The following is a 20,169-nucleotide window of genomic DNA, read 5'->3' as shown; positions in this document are numbered from 1 at the left end:
CATGGCCTAGGTGAATTAAGCAAAAATCCTATTCATGACTGAAATAACAAGAATTTTGTGTAATGAAGAAAATGATGTGGCTGGTGATTATTTGTCAACTTTTGAACTGCATCAAATAATTCTACTGACAATATCAGAAATTACACATTTTTGAAAATGCTTCAGTTTTATTATCACTATATACATCAAATCTCACAGAACTGGAAGGGGCCTCAGGGGGTCAAGTCCAGTCTCCTGCCCTCTTGGCAGGACCAAGCACCATCCCCACCACCTCCTTTTTTTTCTCTCTTCTATTTTTCCCAGCTCCCTAATGGTCCCCTCAAGGATTGAATTCACTACCCTGGGTTTAGTAGGCCAAGGCTCAAACAAATGGTAATCCATTTCTAAAATACTTAGAAACATCAGTAAGTAAAGCAAGAATGGTAATAGATTTCTATAAATTTTAGAAAATCAGTTGAAAGTAGTAGCGTGTAATCAAGCAGGATTTCCGATATCAGTTTAAAAAAAAAACAAAAAAAACACTGGTTTCCAAGCAGTCCAAAAGTTTTGGAATCTAAAGGAGAGTTATGTCCAAAAAACAAGAAAAAAGAATCTGGCAATGTACTCAGTCTAATTCACGTATAGGACCATAAGAACCTCTTGATGACAACTGGTTAAGGATTCAGTGTTCTGTAATAGTTCACACAGTCCTGAAAAACTCACCACAACTAGAACACCACTTTCCTGGGATTTATCCATAAATTATATTACGTAGGCTCTTGCCTCAAAGCTTGATATTTAACATAATTGTGAAATGTAATTACGAAGCATATATAATAAGTTATACATCTATAAATGGATCAAAATATTCTGAAAATATGTTCCAAATATCATTAAGGCAGGTGGAAGCCAGGTTTCTGGAGAAACAATGTGTGAGTACACTTCCCAAATCTTTGCGGCTCAAAAGGCTCTAAGTGGCTCTGTCACCAATGGAAATTGGTCTAATAATAATAATAATAATAATAATAATAATAATAATAATAAAACCCCTCACCCATCTTGTCATTCTGATATCCGATATCCAGGGACCCACACGGCTACAACTACACTTCAGAAAACAGGCTTCTGTCAAACAAGTTGTGCGTATTCACTCCTCTGCCTTGATACACATGTAAATTAAGTACATTAAACAAAAGTGATAGAATCTCCATTTGCATATGAAGTCAAGATGAGGAGATGAAGTCAAGGTGATGTAAGCAAACCAGAGAATCTCAAGGAGTCATCCTGACACTAGGGACAAACAATTATGTGGGGAAGAGGGGGACCTTGTATAAAGAGAAAGCTCATCTCTTTATCCTGCATCTGAGAAAATGATCAGCCAATGTGATTACACTCATGAAAACAGAATTCCAACCTGCCATAAAGGATGTGTAGGTGACACAAGGATGTCCTTAAACAGATGATTATCCAGACAAATTCAGTTTAGTCTCTTAAGAAAGTGTGAATTGACTTTATATATATAAAGACCTTTCTGCTTCCATTATCCTTAAGGAATAGTGAATAAATCCTAGTCTTCTAAAATAAACTTTTGATTGTTTTCACTATAAATATGTCTTAGTGTGATGCTTTATAGGAACAGGATCATAGCTGAATCAAGCCAGCTGGTGTGTACCTGTGCTTTGGAGATAGCAAATATGGTATTTGTGAGTCCACCATGGGAGGGTGTGGTGGGAGGGGATATCACATGGGAAAGCTTCAAAGCAGCTTGGGATTGGGATACATCTACTATTAACCTAAAAGACAAAATGTGGGCTAGCATTGCCCAGAGGAGATTTTTTTCTAATAGTGGTAGTAAGCTGATAGCCAGTTAACAACCATGAAGTTTTCCTCTCTCTGGAGGGTAACAGACCCAGATAGCCTAAGAATTGCTACATCAATATGCACACCATTTAACAAAGACATTGAATGGCAAAAGAAAAGTGCAGCTTATAGTTCTTTTAATGCCACTTCCTCACTTTGTCCCATTTCCTAGTCAGGTTGCTTCTTTCCATGAGATGTAGGAAGATGTTTTCTTTGGAACAACTTGCCAACCAATCTTCTAAAATTTCCCAGCTCTGTGCTCATGCTTTCCCTATTACTTGGTCTTGGCTCTTTTGCAATGCAAAAAGGAAAACATCTTAATTTGAATGTTATTGAATTTCCTTCATGCACATAAGGGGCTATATTGTCTCTTGAGCCAGAGCTCCTCTTGGTACGTGGATTTCAAATTGAATTTCTATAATACTTAAGATTTTCTGCTTAGGAAAACTATGTTAGTTTGAAAGGTGGTGTGAATGTAAATTTATATCTATTATGATATAATCTGTCTATGTGAATATTCTTATTCTGGTAAAACTATGGGATTTGTAGGGGGTGGGTGAGGTGCCACACATTATATTTGAAGGGGTTTAAGCTAAATCAAAAGAAGCTACTCTTTTTCATAGCTAAAATTGTCCACATGGATAGTTATACGCACCATTATATTCCATTATATTGATTAAACTATAAAGATAATTATGCTACTTAGATCGTTTAAAATTTCCATGTGTACACAGGCCATCAGAAAGCTGCTGGACATCTTAGTTGCACCACTGACATAATTCATAGTGGACACTACACTCAGTGGGGCTGATGGCCACTGTGAGCTCTGGGATGAGATGGAGGGAAGTGGGTTGGTTTCACACACAGGGAAGGACTGGAGCCTTGAATGAAGGAGATAGGGCTGAGGGCAGTCAGCCCTCAGCACCACCCAAACTGCATCAACCCTGCCCACACACACACACCCACTCCTTTGGCCCCCAGAGCTGCAGAGAGTATCACTTTGGAGGCAATTCAAAGGGGCCTAGGGCTCCAGCCATCACTGCTGTAGCAGTAGCAGCAGCAATGGCCAAGATTTCCAGTCCCCTTTGGATCTCCAGGCACCTGGGCAATTGCACCCTTTATTCTCCTCTCTATGGTCCTGCCCACAGCAGTGGAACAGAAGCATGCAATCATGAACTTCTGCCACACAACAAAATTTATGAGGAAATTCTCTGCCAGACACTTGTGAACAGATTATGGCCTATTTACGGATTACCTCCTTAGTGATTCAAAGGGACCAAACTCACCAGGCAATCTGGCCAAAGGTCTCAAATGTTCACTTTTCAAAGACTTCTGTGGGTTTACAAATTACTGCAGTGTCATATTGAAAGTGACATATGTGCCTTTGCTGTTAAACTTTCTCCCAGTTTCCATTTAAGGTACTTTTTTAAATCAATTGGGTAATTTCATATTCCTGCTTCTTTTTTTGAGGAATAGCAGACTTTGGGACCTTACGGATTATTTTCTTGATGGAGGAAAGTAACAGTGTACAGCGGCAAGATATGTTCTCTGTGTCATCTGTTCACTTATAAAATAGACAAGTCTGGTTTCCTTGAACTGAGATGATTACACTTGGCAAAGTTGATACTATTTTGCCAAAACTTCAGGTAAGACCACTGCTCAAACCCAAAGAAGCAGCTTTTTCACTTCTTTCTCTCTTGAGGATTTCAAACAAATCTGAATTCTTTAATTAAAAAAAAACTTTTTCTTCCCCCCCAGTCCCTGATCTTTATAACTTGTGAAATCCCTCTTACTCAAAGAGTCCTTTCTTTTGGGACTGGGGAGATTTCAAAGGTGACCTCGTCTATCACCTCTCCTTGTTTGTAGAAGTTTTTCAGTACAAGGAAACTTGGATCTTAACTGACAGACAAAATGGCTATGTCTACATTACAGGATTGTGTCAACAAAACTGGCATTTTGTTGACAAAACTGGTGGAGCGCTCAGATTCCCAAGGCATTCTGTTGACAGTCAATCAACAGAATGTGGCACTTTTGTTGACAGTATTATCCCGCTCCCCATGAGGAAGAACGCTTCTGTCAACAGAAAGCCAGTCTGGACATTATAAGGTGCCTTCCATCAATAGAAAAAGTGTCCAGGGCACTGTGCAGAAGCCCCGGGGGATGCCCTGTAAACAGCAATCAGAGTTCTATGGCCCCTGCCTCCAGCCCTTCTTAAAGGTGCAGGGAGACCAGAAAACCCTGTGGCAGGAAGCTGAGAGCATGGAAACAGCCGAGCTACAGGCTGCAGTTCTCCACATCCTTGTAGCCACTCCTTTACATCCAGTGTTATCTGATTGAAGAGAGCCAGGCACCCCGAGACCCCTTCTGGACCTGTGGGGCAAGAAAAAGACCATCTTTGACTCCAAGGCTAAGTGGCACAATGCCCCTGTGTATGCTTGGATGGCCACTGCACTTGTGGAATGGGGCCACCCCACCTGCTTCATGGAGCAGGTGCAGGCAAAGGTTAAAGAACTTCAGCAGGGCTACAACCAGACCCATGATGCCAAATGAAGATTTGGAGCAGGACCTGACACCTGCACCTAGTACAGGGAGCTGCACCAGCTCCTGAGGGCTGATGACATGTCCCCTCTGACTGGCCCCATTGACAAAGCACAGGAGCCCCACCCCGCATACAACTGCATCCCCTAGAGGAGGAGGAGCAGGAGTACTCCAGGACCCAATGCCTGCCAGAGCTGTAGGTGAACATGGGTTCTGAGGGGAGTGGGAGCACCCTCGTGATCATTCTGGAGTCAGTCTCTGCAAGGCAGACCACCTCCAAGACATCATCAGAGGTGGGTAAGGGTCCCTCCGGTAAGTACCCTGTGTGTCACGCACACCAGGGTTTGGGATATGGGTGCAGATGTCATCCAACTGGCTGGGGCTGGACCATATACTGTGGTCCCAGAACATATCACTCCATGCAAGGTAGCACATGCCACCCAGACCAAGGAGGCAGCCCCTGGGCATGGGCACCAGCCTGCTCCTGGCCTCACAGGGGGCCAGACAAGCCCCAGGCACCGGGGTAGGGGGTTGCCTGCCAACATCTGCCTGTCTGGAAGCAGGCTAGCCACAATGGCATTGGCCTGACCCCAGACACACCAGGGAGTGTGGCTCCAGGTACCTGGGCAAGCCCACAGGCATGAGGCAGCACCCACTCCTGTGGATAGTGCAGTGAGCCAAAGGGGTGTGGGGAGGCTCCCTGCTCGCCCGCCACCCATGCAGTGACCTCTCTGTGGCCAGGCACCTGTCCCCACCCTTGGATGCTAGCCCATTACCCGGGGTGGGGGAGGTGGGCATGCAGTTCTCAGCCTGGCCCTGGAGAGTCCCCAGGCAGCAGAGCCCATTGTGCAGTCCACACATGTCTCTGCTCCTGGGACATTCCCATCCCTTGACACAGGGGGTGTTGCTTTCTGCTCATGGTGTGGGGAGTGGACTCAGGGGCTATGTTGCGTGAATGACTGAGCATCTCTACTTGTCTTTCTTACAGCTGGACCCACATCATCTGAGTGCCACGCCACCCCTACCACACCACCAGGACAAGCCAGCTCCACTGCTGCACTGAAGTGAGCCAGCCCCACACAAACACCGGGATGAGCCTGAAGCCAGAGGCACCATTGCTGGGTGCAAGAGGACCTCTAGAGAGACCACAATGCGACCTTTTTAAGTATGATGGAGCTCCTGCAGCAGTGGATGAGGGATTACTGGGAGTGGCAGTAGCTGGCCTGGGACCAACTCATGTCCCACTTTGACGCTGCTTCTGGCATCTGGCAGAACATGATGACCCAGATGCCCACAACTGCTGCGCCCACCCTGCTGCCCCTTCCACTCCCTTGCCCCTGACGTTGGGCCCCCCTGCTCTTGCTGCCCCGCTCCTGCCAATCATCCCACAGGGAATCATAGACCTCATTCAATGGTTGAAGACTGTGGCCACCCCCACTACTCCCCAATCCTCATGACTCATCACTCCCCAGGTGCCCCTGCTCCCCCCTGCCAACCCAGTCACCACTGCAGCCCTACCGCCTCCATACCTCTCTCTGCTGCTGTCCCCAGCCCAGCCCTGATGGGGGCCCCAAACCTGTGGCAGGAAGGGATCCTGAGGCTGACGTCCATTAATGTCAATGAGCATTGTGCTACCAACACACAGTGCAAATCTTCCAAAACTCTTCCCACAAGGTCTTCAATTTCTCCGCAGCACATTTTCTTTGAATGCCACAACGAATCACAGAAAGAGAGGATAGTTTTGTGTCCATGAAAAAAAAAGATAAAGGCTTCATAGGCAATCCAGCCTCATCACCCCATTATCACAACACAAAGCAGGATACTGCTCCAGAGCTATGATGTGAGCTACAGCCCTTTTGCATCACCACTATGAAAGTACAAAGGGGCCAAAAGTAATGAACACATGCCTGGGATAGAATTCTGTTTTAAGGAAGTTGTCATGGTGATTGGAGCACCTACTTCACTACCAGGTCTTGCATTTTTGCTGCCCAAACCCCCTCGGACACGGGGTATAATAGAAGAAGGAAGGGTAATGTTAGAGGTCTGATCAACTTTATAGGGCTAATCTTACTTATCAAAAACCCTAACGATAAAAAGTGGAATAATATAAATTCTGCTTGGGAAAAATAATTTGGACTTCAAAATGTGGGATGAGCCTCTAGAGGGGGAGAGTCTGAAACGTTTTTCAAATATATTTGGTTTGATTATTAAGAAGGCTACACACTTTGGAAACACATGATAAAAACAGTATTTTCCTCTAACTATGTACAGAACTGTGATTCCTGTGGCAATGAGTATGAACTAAAATTAATATTTTTGATCACACTTATTCTGTTTTTTGCTGTCTCTGCTTATACTCATGATATTGTTAAATATTAAAATGACTTTCCAAGAAAATTGTTTTTCTATTGAGATGGGGGTCAGAGATTAATAATGTAGATGTTGCACTATGACAGTGGCTTCTTTAATTATGCTAATTCAGTTGTATAGAGTTTTCATGTAGTCACTTTTTATTGTCTCTGCAAGCAAGGTAGGTGTGTGTGTGTGCATGTGTGTGTGTGAGAGAGGGAGAGAGAGAGAGAGAATTCATTCAACAGTTAATACTTGACATGGGAAAAATTCAGAATAACACATCTTCTGGCAACTGAGCAGACTGCTGGGTAGAACACTTTTGTACTCACCAGAGACACATATATCTTCTGAAATTTTATCACTAATTATTTCATGTGTTGCAGCTTTGTAGTATATTAAAATCATATATAATACAGTCCAAAACTAAGTACTCTTACATGAAATTAATTATGCCTGCATAGACCCTTAAGGGAGACTCATCCATAAGTGATTTCAGTACTATTAACTGGAAAATACTTTGTACAGTACACTGCACTTTAAATATTCTCTCATAAAAAGCTAGATCCCCAACTCCATGAGAAGTTTGCTATTAACTTTCACTTGGCTAGCACAAATAGTTTTTGTTTTGTTGAAAGTGTTTTGTGATGAAAATAAAAGATAAAATAGAAGTCTGCAGATGTTAGACACCACTTCACATCAACAAACTCAGTTCATCAAGATGTAATAGTGTATGCAGAAACCAAAATAAAACCAGTGTTCAAGAGGTGTGGGGATCCCACAAGTAGTAGATTAACAGTGATGATTACACTCCAGTCCATCTCCCGGAATAGCTGGCTTGCTGTTTGTTTCTGTTTTTTTGGTATTTGTTAATTGATTCACTTGCATTAACAAATGTTAAAAAAGAAGGTCCATCTCATCCTGCTAGGTCTCTGGAAGCCATCCAGAATGCTGGTGAAATGGATGAGTTTCTTTCTCTGGGCATTGCAACACAACATCTCAAGCATGCTCCAGTGTAGTCTGTCCTCGACCACTGGCAATTTAGGAACCAAGTGCTGGCCCATTCCTGCATTAGAGTGCACCTTGCAGCCATCCTCACTTTCCATGACCTGATCCAAGGGCAGGAGGTTCTTCTGCCATGACATGGTGGAGAGGTTTCTGCCAAACCATGAATAACTTTATGCTAAGATGCAGGACTGTGTTCTGCAGTGGGACCTCAACTTGGCCCCTCCTGTTTCACTGGTCCATCCTCTGAACCCCTGGGTTCCTGCTTCTTCTCCCACCTGTTCTGGAAGGTAGCTTTCTTTGCATTGGTGGTAACATTGCCAAGACATGTCTTAGCTATCAGAGTTCCTGCCTCAGAGCTCCTGTACACTTTTTTCTATAAGGGCAAAGTCCATCTACAGCCTTGCTTCCTGCTAAAACCTTCCCGCGAAAGGTTTTTTCTGTCTTCCATGTCAACCAGGACATGTTCCTGTCAGCGTTCTGTCCCAAACCTCACAATTCAACAAAATAAAAGCAACTCCATGAGCTGGATATCTGGCGACTTCTTACCTGGAGTGGACCAAGCCTTTTTGCAGATTGATGCAGCTGTTTGGTGCTACAGCTAATTGACTGAAGGCTCTACAGGTGTCTGCTCATCAGCTTTTAAAGTGTATCACCTCGTGTATTCAGAAGTGCTACAAGCTGGCAAAGAGCCTTCCACTGCCTATTCTTCAAGCCCATTCAACCAGGGCTTAGGCTTCATTTGTGGGGTTTCTGGTTCACTTGCTAATCTAATGTATCTGTAGAGCTGGAACGTGGTCCTTGATCATATCTTTATGTCTCACTATGCCATTACTCAGCAAACCAGGGATGACACTGGGTTCAGCAGAAATGTGTTTTAATCAATATGTTCTTGATCTCCTATCTGCATCTGTGGGTACTTTTTAGAGTCACCTAAAGTGGAATGGACATGAGCAAGCGTTTGAACAAGAAAAGTCAGCTACTGTTTTTGTAACTGGTGTTCTTTGAGCTCTGTTGGTCATGTTCACTACACATACTACCCTCCTTCCTCACTGTTGCAGTTTCTGTCAAGAAGGAACTCAGGGTAGGAGGAGCATGCAGTAACCCTTACCCTGTGCCATGAATGTGATACTCCAGGGGTTGTTAGAGCCAACTTTCCTACAAATACTCCTGAAAGAAAACCTTCCAGCACCCATGCATGTGGTGACCATACACACCTAATGTGGAATGGACATGAGCAACACATCTTGAAGAACACCTATCACAAAAAGGTAAATATCTTTTTTACATTATGCCACAATGAACTGAAATGCATGTGGTGCATGCTGATGAATAACCAACATAATCAAAATATTTCTAAATCTGGTTGCATTGTTCAATGCACCAGGAATCTTCAACAGGAATATTGCCAGTTATTTCCACAGAAGCAGGAGCGAGTCCACTGTGTGATACCTTCAATGTCAGCATCATCTGCAAAAAATTCAGATATAGTTGGTTATTTATATATATTAATGCCCAGAAAATCAAAAGGCCAAAAAAAGTTGAGGTTACAAAATTAAACACTAATAAATCAAGAAATGATGGAGTACCTGATGCACAGCTATGCCCCCTTAATTTGTATGCCTTAAAGATGAAAGGTTAAAACCTCGCCCTGTGGAAATCAGTGGTAGGTTTTTTTTTTTCATTTGCCTTCAGTGGGGCCAGGATTTTAGTCTTTAAGTACATAATTACTTGATGCTATTTTGTTTAATCTTTCCTGTTTATTAGAGTCAAGTAAGAATTTAATTTAAATTACACACAGAAAATAACTTTATCTGTGGTGGGCAGAGAATGACTGCATTATTTGCATCCTTCCTTTTTATTTAATTCTTGGAAGTTGTTTAAAAATGTTATGAGCATTTTTCATTGCACCTTGTCCAGTCTGCTCACTGAAGAAGTCAGGGGTCATAAGCTATACTGTATAATCACGTAAGTAAAGATTAGACCAATCTCACTGCTCCTCTAAACTGACAGTTTGTACCAACAGAGAATTTGGCATAATGCGTTTACACAAGAGGGGTAGAGTTAACTTTGTAGACGCCTGTTCAGTGTTTAATTTTGCAATATTTTTAATGGAGCATTTTTCATAACAATTTTTGTACAAAAAAGAAAAGAAAAGAAAAGATAACTTTTCCACATGCCTACAAAATCCTGTCTGGAAGTACCAGCCTTCTAGATGATAAAACAAAATGGGTGCATTGATATAATGAAAACTATATGCATAGAATGCTCCCTATATTGGTTTGCCCGGGTACCTTCACTTTTTTCTCTTCCAAATCTTTCCTTTTAAAATCCAGGTCTTTAAGTGATCCACACCCTGATCTTGTGAAAATTCGTAATCCTCATTCTTTGGAATGATTGTCTTATGCCTTCCCCTTTTTCCCATTGTTTTTGTCTTAGATTATAAAATTTTAGGGTATAGGTAGGGCCATCTTTCTGTTTGTAAAGCATAACATATACCTACTGTTCTATGGGTAAGTCCAAACTACAGTGATTCGTCAATAAAAGTTTCTGTCAGAACATATCTTCTGACAGAAATTTCTGTCAACAGATCATAGCCACACATGACAGTGGATCACTCTGTCGATCCACTCTGTCAACAGGGAGTGGCCAGATGGCCCAGTTGCTCTATCTACAGATCAGCCAACTGGAAGCACAGCAGACAGAGCCACCCAGTGATCCAGAAACCCTGTCTGTGTACAGAGGGTCCCCCAGAGCACCCATACGCCTTTTTTGTGGACAGAGTCTGTTGAGAAAGGTGTTTTGCCTCATGGGGGATAGGCAGAAGGCTTTTGACAAAAGTGCCAAGTTCTGTCAACAGTAAGTTGACAGAACGCATTTTTAGTGTAGATGCTTTTTGAGTTTTGTTGACAAATTGGTGTTTCGTTGACAAAACTCTCTGCTGTAGCTGTAGGTTTTATGAATGACTTAGCAGTATGATAGTTACTATGATTATATATTTTTTATTAGTGCTAATAATATTGAAGGTGAAATTCATGCCTTTTTCCCCACAAATGCCTTTAGAAATAAGCTTTGTGTAAAACACATCAGAATACAATTGGATTGGAACATACATGTATATGAAAGAGAATAAACAGCTACTAATAATTGGTTTTCAATATTATTATGAATCTGTTCAGGGCACTGAAACATTTATTTTTCTCAGCTTTGCCCCAGTTTGTTAGATTAACAAGTTTCTGTCACAAATGATGTAGTTTTCCTTTGAGTTTTAGTAGGGCGATACTGCCTTAGCAAAAAAGTATTGCCCTTGGTTGTCCTTCAGATCTTGAAAGTCCACAGTTGTTGTGATCTCATAAGAACAGACTGAGTGCATACAAGGGCATAAAGACTTGTTACAAAAGGTGATAGAATGAAATTGGTATGAAAAACATGACAGTCCTTGAGGACAGAAGAGAAATCATAACAAAAATAATGTTGTACTTGACAATATTTGTTTCCTGTGCCTTGGGCTGAATAATTTTGTGTTGATGTGTTCAGTGAAAGACACAATAAGATATTTTCAAAATGTTTTATTTGTAATATGAGAACACTAGTTACAGTGACCAGTTCTTTCCAGTCCAAAGTACCCAGATATAGCCAACATTTTATAGTAATAATTGAACTTTAAATAGAGTTCATACTAATAGGCAGCATGCCTTCTTCTACAGGAAACAGTATTAGGGCTATTACTATGCATCTACACCCACACTTTGAGTTATAGCTCCTTTTAAATACTGAGGAGGGTGGTTAATATGCATATGCATAATGAGCCATCTGATGCCACTAGCCAAGCCAGTACAGGCAGTCACAGTACAAGCTTTCTCAACAGCCATTTTAGAATGAGACTTGCAATCTGGCATAATGGGGCAGTTTTCCTGGGACCTGGAAGGGAAGTGTGATGAGTAACATGATTTCTACATATCTTTCAAGTTCAGAATTAGCCTTTTTGGAATGAAGTGCCAGCTCCAAAACTGCACTTATTTTGTGTAACATAACTGCAGTCACGTCACATCTGACTTTTTCCTTTGTCAGAGGAGCAACAGGATTTACATTGGCTTGAGTAAATTAGCTGATATTTGTAAGTTTGGGTAGACAATGGATGCATAAGAAATATATTTGTCATTGGGCCCTTAACAAATATATAATCTCTAAAAATGCTTTTAGGATTTACCTCAGTCATGCAGAGTATAAAAAGCATTTGCACAAAAACAGATGATACTCTAAAAGCCATTGAATGGTTAGTGGAGGTAGCATGAAGACCTCAATTATTTTTCTTAAAATACATGCTCATTTTTCAAAAATTTGCTATATAAATTATTTTGGGGAATGTGTATGGCCTGTGTTAGGCAGGACATGAGGCTAAATTATCACAATGATTCCTTCTGGCCTTGGAATGTATGAATCTACGAATTCAGAGGTAAAGTGGGCAGGTCAGAGTCCAGTACCCTGTCCCAAATTCAAAGGTGAAGTTCTAACTGCACTGGATATTGGCAAGTATTGCCTGCTTTGGATGGCTAAATGCCATGAAAGCTGTCAGAGATGACTCCTCTGTTTTGTGTCACATGAACTGAGTGAGAGAAGTTGGAGGACAATAGAATCTCAGTGCCTCATTTTTTCTTAGCTTAGTTGCCTGCCCGGGTGATTCTAATAAACCATAGAAAGTGCATCTAAGTACTTCAGTGACACCGAACCTCAGTTTATAACGGAGGTGGATCTAGAAAATATTACCTCAGTGGCACTATGTTTCAGTGTGCATGATCTTCTTCAGCTAACAACCAGAATCTCAATTATAGAAAGTTCTCCTTCACTGTATGGAGCAGTTCTCAGACTACCAATCTGTGGAATCATGATATAGTTGGGCCTCAACTGGAATATGTTGTTCATCTCTGAATACCAAATTTCAGGAATAATGCAGACAAAATAGACAAAATGGACAAAGTCCATAGATGAGTAACAAAAATTAGTGAAGTTCTTGAAAACATGGCCTGTGAGGGATCACTGAAAAAAGTGGGCTTGTTTAGTATGGGGAGGTCGAGACTGGGACAGGGGGAATGCAATAAAATTGTGCTACATGGTGAAGAGAGAAAAATTGTTCTCCTTGACCTCTGGTGACAGGGCAAGAAGCAATGGACTTAAATTGTAGCAAAGGTGATTTAGGCTGGATAGTAGGAAAAAAAAATTCTTGTCAGAATAGTTAAGCACTAGATTAAACATCCTAACTGTCAGATTGGCTAAGCATTGGAATAAATAAGGAGGTTGTACAATCTCTGTCACTGGAGATTTTTAAGAGTATATTAGACAAATAACTAACAGAGAGAAAGTCGTGCTAGTCTATATACAGTCAAAACAAAAAAAGCAGTAAAATAGCACTTTAAAGACTAGCAAAATAATTTAATGAATTATTAATTTACAATAAATTATAGTTATGTTGTTAGTTTTTAAAGTGCTACTTTACTGTTTTTTTGTTTAGACAAATAACTGTTAGGGATAATACTTAGTACTACCATGAGTGCAAAGGACTGGACTAGATGACTTCTTGATGTTCCTTCTAGTCCCACGATTCCTTGAATCTGGCTCCTAAGTGCCATTGTAATACAAATAGAGAACCATAATTATTTTTACATTTTTATCAGTTGGATGCACTTCAAAAGTTAATTAGAGCTCTTGGGACTCATTTTGTAAAGTGAAAGATTTCATAACAAAGATTATATCTCATGTAAACTATAGAAGTGCTTCAGTGTCAAAAAAAAGGGCACCACTTCAGTGGCAGTAGTCTTCTTTGGAATGGATTCATCCATTGTATTGTGTACATATATATGTGTGTGTGTATATCTATCTATCTATCTATCTATCTAAAATGTTCAGTGTGAGCTGTAGTTCTAAGTCAATGACCTGCTGACATAAAAAAAATGATTTTACAGTGCTGGTGTGATAAGAAGATCAGCTGAAAGAGAATGTGAATAAAGATAACAATTCTCACATCATCAGTACACATATTGCAGCACCTGATAGTGATCTAGTTGAAACTACCCTCTGGGAATACTGAGTTTCAGAGTGTATGGTACGGAGAAATCACCACATTTATTTAATTTTTATTCAACAGTTTCATAGAGCTGCTTAAACAGGCTCTGACAGTGTTTCCATGAAAAATGTCTTTTATTTTCCCAAGAGCATTTAGTACTAAAATAAGTCACCAGGGTTTAGAATTTGGCATAATGAATCTCATACTGAAAGTATATTAAATGCACTAAATTTATTTAAAATATTTTAGTTTCAAATTATCTGCTGCTTTAATCTGTAAGAGAGGGGAAGGAGAACTTTATTATTTCTTTAGACACTTTTTCTGCATCTACTTTTAAAATGACTGGTTTTTAATTAGCAGATATTTAATTATGTTACTTATATGTGAAAATTGGCTGCTGTCTACATGCATTAATTTTAAGAAAATATGTAGATGCATACTAATATCACCACTCCGCTCTCTGCTATACAGGTACCTCGTAATGTTTTACAGGAAAAGGAAAGTAATACAAAATTACATGATACTTTAATGACCCTTAAAGAGGCTTAGGGATTTAGATCCATAATTAACCGTTTAAAATTGGAGTGTAATGCTGTGTTTTATGAATCTGAATATGTATCAAGATAGGTATTTACTAGTGATTCTCAAGTTCCTGTGATACACCCTAACAGACATTGCACCTTGTTCTGTCATCCACTGTGGTGGAATAAACAGAGCTTGGATGAAATGAATTAACATAGTTTGCCTCTGAGCAGAACTGGTGATGAGTAGGCAACACTTCAGCCTCCTGGTCAATACTGAACCAGTCTCTTTCAATGGTATTAAGAGATCATTCAGCTGCCAGGTCTGTACAACTTTTGAATGAGTTGTAATATAGAAGAACTGGCCCCATGATGACTATAAATCCCCTTTTTATCTTTATCAACAACTAAATTGGTAACCCCAAGCCCACAGTCAACTTCCAATTTAGACACAAGTGATCAAATCTTACCCTATGACAAGTCCACTTTCTGTGATGAAGGCAGCTGAAGATTTCCTTCATGGTGAAGTAATCGTTGGTGATATAGAGGTGGCTCTCTAGCCAAACCCCAACTCATAACTAGCATCAGGTCTACTGGAGGCAGTGGCACCATACTGCAATGTATACCAGTCATCCCTAATTAGAAGAATATCCATAGGAAGCTGCTGGTGGTATGAATTTTGCCAAAGATGATAAAGGGAGTGAAAACAGAAGATAATGTATAATAAAGCATACATTAAAAAGGTAACTATAGTAGGATAACTACTGCTATAATAACCTATTTTTTCTGTCCTGAAATTTAGTTCTTCACTTTGTTACTGTTTTCTGACAACAACAGTCTGATTTCTTGTTTTACATGTGTGGTACATGTGAATGGGGTACACAAATCATTATGAGGAGTTCAGCAGAGGGACCTGGGTGGGAGTGGAGAGGGCTGATAGCGCAGATGCCTGCCGCAGTGCAAAGGTCCCCAGAAGACTCATGGCACAAGAACATGAGCAGAGGCGGGGGTTGCCAAAGCCAATGACACTGATAAAACCCCAGAGGAACCACCCAGAGTCCAGGATCAGAGGCTGGTGGATCATGACTGGTGCCTGCCCCTGAGAATAGGGAAGCCAAGGGCCAAACCTGGATTATGTCATGCCTGTGTGCACCGCTGCTTTAAAAAAAACAAAAAAAACCCACTACCCTTTCCCCCCAAAAATACAAACATTATTTTTTTGTGAAAATAACCCTCCCTTTACATCCATTTTTTCCCCTGCATCTTAACCTTCTTCCCCCATAAATAAAAGTATCCTTTCTATGAAATCCATAGTCTGATTTATTGGTTCACATTTGGTGGGATGCACAAATCATTGTGGGAAGTGGGGGTGGTATCACAACAGTTAAATCACACAGCAGAATCATGTGGTTGTATGAACATTCATGAAGCTATTTTTAAAGCCTCGCTGATTCACAGAATAAGAGGATCACAGGGCTGGAAGGGACCTCAAGAGATCATCGAGTCCAACCCCCTGCTTCAAGCTGGATCAACCCCAACTAAATCATCCCACCCATGATTATGTCAAGGCGGGACTTAAAAACCTCTAGGGTTGAATTTTCTCAGCAAAGCATTCTGGTGCCTCACTATCCACCTGGTGAAGTAGTTTTTCCTAATATCCAGCCTACTCCTCTCTTCTGTAACTTCAGACCATTACTCCTTATTCTGCCATCTGTCACCACTGAGGACAGTTTCTGTCCATCCTCTTTAGAACACCTCTTCAGGAATTTGAAGGCTGCTATTAAATCACTGTTCAGTTTTCTCTTCTGCAAACCATATTAGCCCAATTACCTCAACCTCTCCTCATAGAACTTGTGCTCCAGTGCCCTAATCATTTTCCTTGCCCTCTGCTGGACCTGCTCCAGCACATCTGCGTCCTTTTTATACTGGAAGGATTAAAACTGGACATAATTCTCCAGATGTGGCCTCACCAGTGCCGAATAGAGGGGAACAACAACTTCTCTAGGTCTATTCGAAATGTTCCTTCTAATGCACCCTGATAGAAGTTGGCACTCTTGGTTGGCACCCTTGGTTACAAAGGTACACTATTTACTCATATCCAGCCTTTCATCCACCATAATCCCTAGTTCCCTTTCAGCTGTAATACTGCTTAGCCAGTCAGTACCCAGCCTATAACAATGCTTGTGATTCTTCTGTCCCAAGTGCAGGGCTCCACACTTCTCTTTGTTGAACCACATTTGATTTATTTTGGCCCAATCCTCCAATTTATCCAGGTCACTCTGGATCCTATCTCTACCCTCCAATGTATCTGACTCTCCTGCTAGCTTGGAGTCATTTGCAAACTTGCTGAGGGTGCAATCCAATCCCTCATCCAGGTCATTAATAAATACGTTGAACAACACTGGCCCCAGAACTAAGCCTTGCGGCACTCCACTTGAAATTGACTGCCATCCAGATATTAAACCACCGACCACTGCGTGTTGGGCCCAACCATCCAGCCAACTTTCTACCCATGTTATAGTTAATGTATGCAATCCTTAACTTATGGGCATGAATGTTGTGGGAGACTGTATCAAAAGCTTTGCTGAAGTCAAGGTATCCATCTGACTTCCTCATGTCTACAGAGCCTGTTATCTCATCATAGAAGCTAATCAGTTTGGTCAGGCACAACTTACTCTTGGTGAATCCATGTTGACTACTTTTGATCACTTTCCCTTCTTCCAAGTGCTCCAAAATGGATTCCTTGAATATACCTTCCATAACTATCCTAGTTACTGAAATAAGGCTGACAGGTCTATATTGCCAAGGATTGTCCTTCTTTCCTTTTTTAAAGATGGGCACAACATTTGCCTTTTTCCAATCATCCATGATCTCTCCTGAGCTCCAAGAGCCTTCAAAGATAATGGCGAAAGGCTCAGCAAAGAAATCTGCAAATTCCCTCATTACCCTTGGGTGCATTAAATCCAGACCCATGGATCTGTGTACATCTATTTTTTTCTAATTAGCTCCTAACTTATTTCCTCCCCACTGAGGGCTGCCATCTACCATCCCATGCTGCCTTGTCTAGCACTGTACTGTGGGATCTGCCCTTGCCTGTGAAGACTGAGTCAAAAAAAGCATTGATTACTTCAGCCTTTCTTCCATCATCTGTCACTAGGTTACCTCTTTCATCCAGTAACAGCCCCACACCTTCGCTCATAACCCTTTTACTGTTAACATGCCTGTAGAAACCGTTCTTCTTACCCGTCACATCCCTCGCCAGCTGCAGTTCCAATTGTGACTCTGCTTTCCTGATTAGTGCCCAGAATTTTCCTGCTGTATATTTATATTCCTCCTTAGTCATCTGTCCACATTTCCGCTTCTCATAGGCACCCTTTTTTAATTTAAGCTGACTATGGATTTCCCCGTTAAGCCAAGCTGATTGCCTACCATACTTGCATTTTTTACTATGCAGTGGGATTGTTTGTTCCTGTGCCTTCAGCAAGACTTCTTTAAAATACTGCCAGTTCTCCTGAACTCCTTTCCCCTTCATCTTCATTTCCCAGGGGATTCTGCCCATCAGTACCCTCAGAGAGTCGAATTTTGCTCTTTTGAAATCAAGGGTTGGTATATTACTGCTTGTCTTTCTTCCTATCATAAGGATCCTGAAATCTATCATCTTGTGATCACTGCAGCCCATTTTGCCACCCACTTCTATTTCTACTACTAGTTCTTCCTTGTTTGTGAGCAGCAGGTAAGTTGTGCACAGCCCCTCATTGGTTCCTTCAGCACTTGTACCCAGAAGTTATCCCCAGTTTTCTTCAAAAACTTCCTGGATTGTCTGTGTGCTGCTGTATTGATCTCCCAACAAATGTCTGGATAATTAAAGTCTCCCATGAGAACCAGGGCCTGTGATTTGGAAGCTTCTCTTAGCTGTCTCAAGAAATCATCATCTACCTCATCTCCCTGATGTAGAGGTCTATAGCAGACACTAACTACAACATCACCTCAATTGCTTCCATCTCTAAGCTTAACCCAAAGACACTCAACTGGATTATCTCTCTCCTAATACTGGCACTCTGAGCAATTGTAATTTTCCCTCACACAGACTGCAACTCCTCCTTTTTAGCCCTGCCTGTCCATCCTAAACAGTTCATACCCTTCCATGACTGTGCTGCAGTTATGTGAACCATCCCACCAAGTCTCCTTTATTCCAATCACTTCATACTTCTTAGACTGTGCCAGCCTCTAGTTTATCCTGTTTGTTTCCTGGGCTTCTCGCATTTGTGTACAAGCACCTTAGAGAAGTGGCTGATTGGCCCACTTTCTCCTCTTCACGTAGGAATCCTACTTTTTTCTACCCTACTTCTTCCCCACTTACCTCAGGGCTTGTGTCACCATCCCCTGATGCACCTAGTTTAATGTCCTCTTTCTAAGTTTGCAAGTCTGCCCACAAAGACACTCTTTCCTCTCTTAGTTTGGTCAATCCCATCTTCTCCTAGCAATCCTTGCTCCTGAAACAGAATCTCACGGTCAGAGAAACCAAATCCTTCTCTGCTACACACCTATGCAACGACACATTTACCTTGGCAATTCAACGATCCCTAACTGGACCCCTTCCTTCCACAGGAAAGATGGATGAGAACACCACTTGTGGTCCATATTCCTTGATCTTTCTTCCTAGGGTTACATAATCCACAGTAGTCTCATCAGGGTTGATCTTGGCTGTATCATTAGTTCCTACGTGGAGAAGTAGGAAGGGGTAAAGGTCTATGGGTCTGATGAATTTTGGAAGAGATTCAGTAACATCCTGGATTCCAGCTCCCAGGAGACAGAAAACTTGCCAGGATTCTAGGTCTGGACAACAGATGGATGACTCCATCCATCTGAGGATGGAGTCCCCAACCACCACCACCCATCTTTTTCCTTGGAGGGTGGTGGTCATAGAATCCCCATCCCTAGGACTGTGCATCCCATGCCTTACAACCCATGGGGTCTTCTTCTGATCCATTCCCTGTGAGGTATCTGCCCCAGCTATCTCCACCATATCACTTATGCAGAGAGGCTGAAAGTGCCTGCTTATCTCCACTGCAGTTGGAGAGACCTGAATTGGTTTTCTTATCCTGGAGGTAACATGCTTCCAGTTCACTTCCTTATTTTGAACAGCCTGCTGTTCCTGCAGTACTAAATGGTGAGTTCTATCCAGAAAATCATCACCTTCTCTGATGGATCTGAGGGTTGATATTTGCACCTCAAGTCCTCTGACCTCTTCCAAAATGGCAACCATCTTGCACTTGGGACATACAAAATTATTCTATCACCTGGGAGAAAGACAAACATGGCACATGCAATGCAGGTAACAACAGCAGACTTCTCAGTAGACATGTCACCATCCATTATTCCCCTTTCTTTCAGAGAGTTCCCTAGAAGTTCCTAGTGCTTCTCTGAAGGGCACAAGAGAAACAAACCTATACAGCAAAGACAACTGGATTGCCACTGCCTCTGCGTTCACATTGGTGAATGTCCTTGTGGGCAGCTGTGCATAAGCCCTGCTCATGGCATCTGCTTCTGCTTTCCAGGCTGTCAAGAAATTCTCCCACCTGGATTCACAAAGGTTATGCAAAATACAGCATTCTGAAACCATGGTGGGGACAGTAGTTTCTGAAAGGTCCAAAATGGTCAATAAGCACTTGAATCTGACTTTTCAACAGCCAAAGGCATATTCCACCACCATTCTGCACTTGTTGAGTCTGTAGTTGAAGTACTCCTCGCTACAGTCCAGGATGCCTGTGTATGGCTTCATGAGGCAGGGAAGAGGAGGGTAAGCAGGGTCACCCACTATTACTACACACATCTCCCTGTTGCTGATCTTGATTT

The sequence above is a fragment of the Carettochelys insculpta genome, chromosome 1 (assembly GCF_033958435.1).
Source record: "Carettochelys insculpta isolate YL-2023 chromosome 1, ASM3395843v1, whole genome shotgun sequence".
Classification (NCBI taxonomy): Eukaryota; Metazoa; Chordata; order Testudines; family Carettochelyidae; genus Carettochelys; species Carettochelys insculpta.
The sequence above is the reverse complement of the archived record's forward strand: the minus strand, read 5'-3'. Positions refer to the sequence as shown.